General features: G+C 53.6%; 1 protein-coding gene across 2 annotated transcripts in view; it reads right to left on the reverse strand.

Moving 5' to 3' along the window:
* Nucleotides 1-2,191, reverse strand: part of Zbtb16 (zinc finger and BTB domain containing 16) — a 187,333-nt gene extending 185,142 nt beyond the window's left edge. Inside the window, exon 1 of one of the 2 annotated variants that reach the window (XM_031343157.1) lies at nt 1,623-1,838. The gene's annotated coding sequence lies outside the window, so the exon portion shown is untranslated. Of the gene's footprint in view, nt 1-1,622; nt 1,839-1,888 lie in introns of those variants that run through there. The other variant, XM_031343156.1, reaches the window with a different exon arrangement.
* Nucleotides 2,192-6,000: the final 3,809 nt, after the last annotated feature.

The following is a 6,000-nucleotide window of genomic DNA, read 5'->3' on the forward strand; positions in this document are numbered from 1 at the left end:
GCCCAGAAGGAAGGAAAGACAGAGCTGGGACACAAAGGCCTCTCCCAGAATGTGTTCTGGTTGACTGAGAGGCTCCTGACTTTGAACAGCCATTGGGGGACGTGGGCAGAAAGACCTAATGGGATAAGGTCCCAACCTCTGTCCTTCTGTAGCCAACATTTCACACAGCCTGCAGAGAGAGTGGAGAGAGCTAGGCTTCCCAGGGCTTGCCTTCGCCCTCAACAGGAGGAGTCTTAGGGACTCTTAGGCGCCAAGCTCATGCAGAAAGAGTTAACAGTAGTGGCTGGCCACTCTTACTGCCCACCCCAAAGTGGAAACGGAGGGCATCAACAAGGGTGAGATACCCATTCATCAAAGGCTTCATGAACATGGTGTGCTTTCCGGAGAGATCAGAGATTTGGAGAACTAAGGGGGGGAGAAGCCAAAATAAAGAAGGTTCGTTCACTGCCCAAATACTTTTCCCCAAAGGAGCCTTTTGGGGCCTTGAGGGAAATTAAGGTGTCCTCTCCCTAACCCGCGGCTCTGCACCCGCGATCCAGCGGTCCGACCGTCGCTTGGTGCTGCGATCAGCCGATTCTGGGCAAAGCCAGCGCTAACCCCGCTCCGAGGATCGAAGGCGCAACACACCCCTTGTTCCCAGAGACCCCCGCTGAGACTAGCATAGCACTTTGGCAAACTTGGGAAAGCAACTTTTCCCCGGGAGTCAGGTGCCCGGAAGAAAGGGAACAGAGCTAAGAAAAGGGAGGGAAGCGAAAGAGACCGGGGAAAGGAGAAGGTCCGAGCGGGCTGGACGCGGCTGCTAGGCCGGCCGGGCGGCGCAATCCCCCGGGGGCGAAAAGGAAGCACAAAAACCCCGAGGCGTGTAGTTGGAGGCAAAGTGAGATCTCTGAGTCCTCCACCTTCCACCCAAGATCGGGATCCCAGGGAAGCCACCAGCAGGGACCCCGGCCTCCCGCACCAGCTGCCGGCGTGCCCGAGTCAGACACGCTGGGAGCGTGGCGGGGAGGAGGCGAGCTGGTTGCAGCGGTGCGCTCCTGTGCATTCCGGTGGGGTCCGCAGGCTGGCAGGATCGTGCGCATTTCGAGCGCGTGCGGGAGCGTGCGAGGGGCTGGGCAAGCTTGCGGCGCGCCAGGGTGGGAAAGACATCCCGAATGCATCAGGTGCAGAGCTGGGAACCCACCGTGCGCGGCCGGGAGCGCACAGCGAGCTCCGGCTTCACGGACTGTTCCCACCGAGAGCCGAGGAGGACCCGGAGCGCCAGAGTCTCTCCGAAGCTTCCCACTCTCCTTAAAAGGGGGCATCAAGTCCAATCAAGAAGAAGAAAAAAAAATCCCACCACGTTTTCTCTAAAGAAAACAAAACCCGAGCGGGTACCAGTCCCCTCCTACCCGCCCCCCAGGTTCACTCCTCGCTTTCTGCGGTTCTAGCTCCCCAGCTCGCCAGCGAATAAACACAAATAAATAAGACACAATCCTATCTCACGCTAAGTGCACCGGTCCGCATACATATGAGCACCCACAGGCTCTCTGCTCCTCCGCCAACCCTTGCCTGTACAAAGACACCCAGTCCCCGACTCCACGCGCCCGCAGCCCTGGCAGACCTCCCGGCCTGCCACCTCTCACCCGGACAGGACCGTGCCCGGAGGAGGAAGGTTGGTGAGGCAGCTGCGCCCAAGCTGACAGCCTCAGCTCCGCTTTCTAGTTGACCCCCAACCAGCACGGACGATCGCGGCTGCAGCAGCAACCAGAGAACCCCGCACGAGCTCAGCGGCCGAGTGGCCAAAGCTAGCACCACCCGCCTAAACCTCTCCCGCCCCAGGGCGCCCTGGCGGGAGGCGGTCGCTGGGCGGTGCGAGTCCTTCCCGGGTTCCCTACACACATACACTTACCGCTTGCAGAGCCTGGAGCTTGGGGTGGGTGTGCGTGCCTGGGGGGTTAGGGGTGTGCCTGGATCGGGGAAGGGGTGTTGCTGGGGAACTGTTGCTCCGGATCTCACGGCGGCAGCGGCGGCATCGCCCGGCAGTTCGCAGTACCCGCTCTCATCACCCTTAACTCCTCTCTGCCGCTAGGTTAGCAAATCACCACCGGCTGCGGCGCCTCCGCCGCGTCCCACGTCAACGCCGAGCCCCCTCCCCTGCGAGGCCCCGGCGCCTCTCCATCTTTAGTGCTGGCGGCCGAGCCCGGCTCCCTGCCCACAGCTGCCCCCTCCCCTCCCCCTGGCCGGCCCTGGCCCGCCCACCCCGCCCCACCCCCGCCCTGGCAGAGCCCGTGCGCGCTCCCAGCCCTGCCCTCCCTTCCCGGGCGCTCCCCTCCCTTCCCAGCGCTCGGCGCTCCGGGCTTCTCCTGACATCTAGCTGCTGCCCCGGCGCCAGCGGCTGCTGCTCGTGGCTAGGTGGAGAGGGCAAAAGGTTGCAAGGAAGAGGAGCCGGAGACGACCTAGCAACCCCCAAGGGGTCAGAAGGATGAGAGGGAGGAGCAGCTCCCACGTTAGCCCCAGGTTTTTTCATTTCCACTGGGCATACGGTTGTATCCCGCGCCCCCAACTCCCCCAAATCCGGTGCTCAAGAGCGCAGTTTTGCTCCGTTTTTTTTTTTTTTTTTTTTTTTTTTTTTTTTTTTTTTTTTTTTTTTTTTTTTTTTAATTTTTATTATTATTTGCACCAGTTCAGTGTGTGGCATCTAGCCTTTCACTTTTGCTCGGGATTCGGATTGCATCCTCTCTTACCCTAAACACTTGCTTTAAATGGGTCGCTTCTCCAGTCCCAAACCAGGCCTCTTCATGCCTGCCCGCAGGGGTGAGCGTTCGAGTTAGCGCGATTTGGCCAGATAAATCCAGAGGGGCCAGTAGAGACCTGGTAGGAGGCAGCACCTGGGTTTTGCAATCTAGATTGTTGCAAACTGAGATGGGAAGACCTGAGTAGTAATACTTTCTCACTCCCAATCTCGGGCATCCTCCCCACCCCACCCCCAATCTTCCCCGGCCCCAGGAACCTGGATGGAAAGTTCTGAAGAACCTGCGCCTCGCTCAGCTCACTCAGCCTTCCGGAGCACCTGGAAGCTTGGAAGGTCGCTGGGCCGCTCCAGAGTACTTTCTTCCCTCAGCTGCGGGCCCACTTTAAAGGGCGTAGTTGAGATGACAAACCGTAGGGGAGAGAGACCAAAGAAGAAAATTTCCCTCCTCTACCTGCGGAAAGCTCCGTCTCCTCCTTTTCACACGAAGCTGAGCGGGGGTGGAGGGGGAATTGGGGTTGGAAGGTACTTTTCTGAGCTCTGGCCTCCGGCAAAAGCCCCAGCGCAATGTTGTTGGGGGTGTGGTGGAGAGCGCCACCCAGGGGTCTCAGAAAAGTCACCCACACAGCTACACTCTCAAGTCCTAAGGTTTTTTTTTTTTTTTTTCCTTTTTTGTGTTTTAGAGACAGGGTTTCTCTGTATAGCCCTGGCTGTCCTGGAACTCACTCTGTAGACCAGGCTGGCCTCGAACTCAGAAATCCGCCTGCCTCTGCCTCCCAAATGCTGGGATTAAAGGCTAAGTACTAAGGTCTTAGTTCCAGGCTTCAGGGTAGGAGTGCTATGCCCAAGGGTCTCCCACTGGAATCAGAGAATCCCATCTTGATTCCCCAGGAGCGAAAGGAGAAGGAAGGTGGGCGGTGAACGGAGACAAAAACCCACGAAGACCAAGTGGCAAAGCTTAGACACGGTCTGCACCGGGCTGTTAACGTGGTGGTCATTTATGACAAGGCATCCTAACAAGTGACACTCCAATTCTCAGATTAGCAAGTGGGAGAGAGAAGTCAGCAGAACGGAGCACTGGAAAGTGAAGGAAGAAAACTGCAATTGCGTTGCCTTCTCATAGGCAAAGTCACATGGATGAGGCAAGGGGAGAGACTTCCCCTCCCCCAGTCAGTTGGTATACAACAAGATGCAAACTTGTGTAAAGACTACCTGATTTTTTTCAAGTTAAAGCCAACCCTCTGTAAGAAGGGATTTGAGGAAGTTAGAAAGGAATTGCCATATAAAGAAAGCAAGAATGGATGAGCAGAAGGGAGCAGGAAAGAATGGATGCCTGGCCATGGGAATGGAGCATTGAGCTTTTTGAGGTCCTGTCTAAAGAGGGCTTACTACCTAGGGTCCACATCCACCTACTACCCTCTCTCCAGCAGTCACTGGAGAGGCACACGATTAACCTCTGATCCTATTCTCCCATTAATCCTCAAATCAGAGAAAGAGAGTCCGTAGACACAATGGAGACGAAAGAACAATTCCTGCCTGGCTCTGGCCTCCCCCAACCCCAACCATACTCACTCTATGTGAAAATCTCCCTTGCTTCATAAACTCTGCCCATTAAAGAGCCCAGCCCTTGTTAGGAAGTGTTAAAGAGAGAGTAATGCCTAGATTTAAGAGGTGGGGAAGGTAACTGAAAGGGAGAAGGCAGGCGAGGCTGTGGGCTGGGTGCCAACATTGGGCTCCAGAGCATTTCCACTTAGCGATGAAGGCTGGCCGCACAGCAGTTTGATAAGGTTTATTGGGCCCAGATAAAGCAGCAGCAGCCCCCACTCCCAAACCAGCACCATTTATAGCCAGAGCTGTGTCCTTGGATCCTGGAAAGCAATGAGAGTCCCCAGTTGAGAGATTTCATATGGTAAGGCCTAAAACTAAGCAATATAGAAAATCAAGAGACAATCTCTCTCCCTCCCTCTCTCTCTCTCTCTCTCTCTCTCTCTCTCTCTCTCTCTCTCTCCATTACCTTTGTTTTTTGTTTTTTTTTTTACTTCAAAGATGTAGTAGGGAAACCGGAAAAATCAGTTCCTGAAAAGGCAAAAGACCACTGGACATGGTAGTGCTTTCCTTTGACCCCAGCAATATGGAGACAGAGCCAAGTCAAGCCGTGAGTTAGAGGCCAGTCCCAGGTACCCTAGTGAGACCTTTTCTCAAAAACAAAACAAAAACATAGAACCTTGATTTAAGGTTTTCTGACAAAATGCAAGAGGTCTCAGTCTTAGTCATGCTAGAAGCAGAGACAGAGGTGAGCTAACCATTGGGCTGAATACCACCACAAATCCCTCATTCCTTCATCTCCTCTTTTCCCTCTGTACCTCCCAGCCATAGAGCCTCTCCAAGCTCAGCTAGTGGAAGAGTATATCCAGTCTGAGAGAAACATATAAGAAGGAGGTGGTGGGGGTAATGATTCATTCAGAGCGTTCCCTGAGAATCTTAATACATTTCCTGTCTTGTTTTAGTTAGTCCTTCTAACAACCCTGTTGGTGTTCCAAGACCATCCTCATTTGGGGAGATAAGAAACTCGAGGGTCAGAGACTGTTCGAATCCAACATGGTGCTTTGAATCACAAGGTGTAATAGCACAGCTCGGTTCTTCATGTCTAGATTACCTAGACTCTACTGAGAGATATGAAAGAAATAACCGAGGGCTTTTAGTTTCTTTTTCTTTCTCTGTTGAGGACAGGGCTCTGTAGCAGAGCACCAGCCAAAGTGACTCTTTGACTATTCTATAAGGCTTCTTGCTCTTTCCTTCCTTCCCCGGGAACTCAGACTATTGAAAAGGAGTTTTGAATGACAGTAAAACGTCTAAGAGACATTCAAGAGCTTGAGTGTTTTACTTGCATGTGAATGGCAAGTCTGGAGTCTTTGGGCTGAGGATACAGTTTACTTCAGAGTCCTTGATTAGCAAACATCAAGTTCTGGATTTGATTCCCCACCACCACACGGTGAGTGTGGTGTGTACATGCCTATTCTGCATTCGGTAAGTGAATTAAGTGGAACAGCATCAGGAGACACACTTTCCAAAAATCGAAGGGCAAAGTATTGAGGGGGACCTGTGTGTTCTGGTACTTTAGGCTCAGGAAAGCCAGTCAGATAATTTCCATCACCCTCGCTGGCATCTATGGGAACCATTGGGTGGCTGAAGCGGTGTCTCACTATATAACCTCCATGGACCGATGCACCTGGCTAGAGAACTTTTCAAAGAGGAACAAAGAAAGGATTTTT

The sequence above is a fragment of the Mastomys coucha genome, unplaced genomic scaffold, assembly GCF_008632895.1.
Source record: "Mastomys coucha isolate ucsf_1 unplaced genomic scaffold, UCSF_Mcou_1 pScaffold23, whole genome shotgun sequence".
Taxonomy (NCBI): Eukaryota; Metazoa; Chordata; class Mammalia; order Rodentia; family Muridae; genus Mastomys; species Mastomys coucha.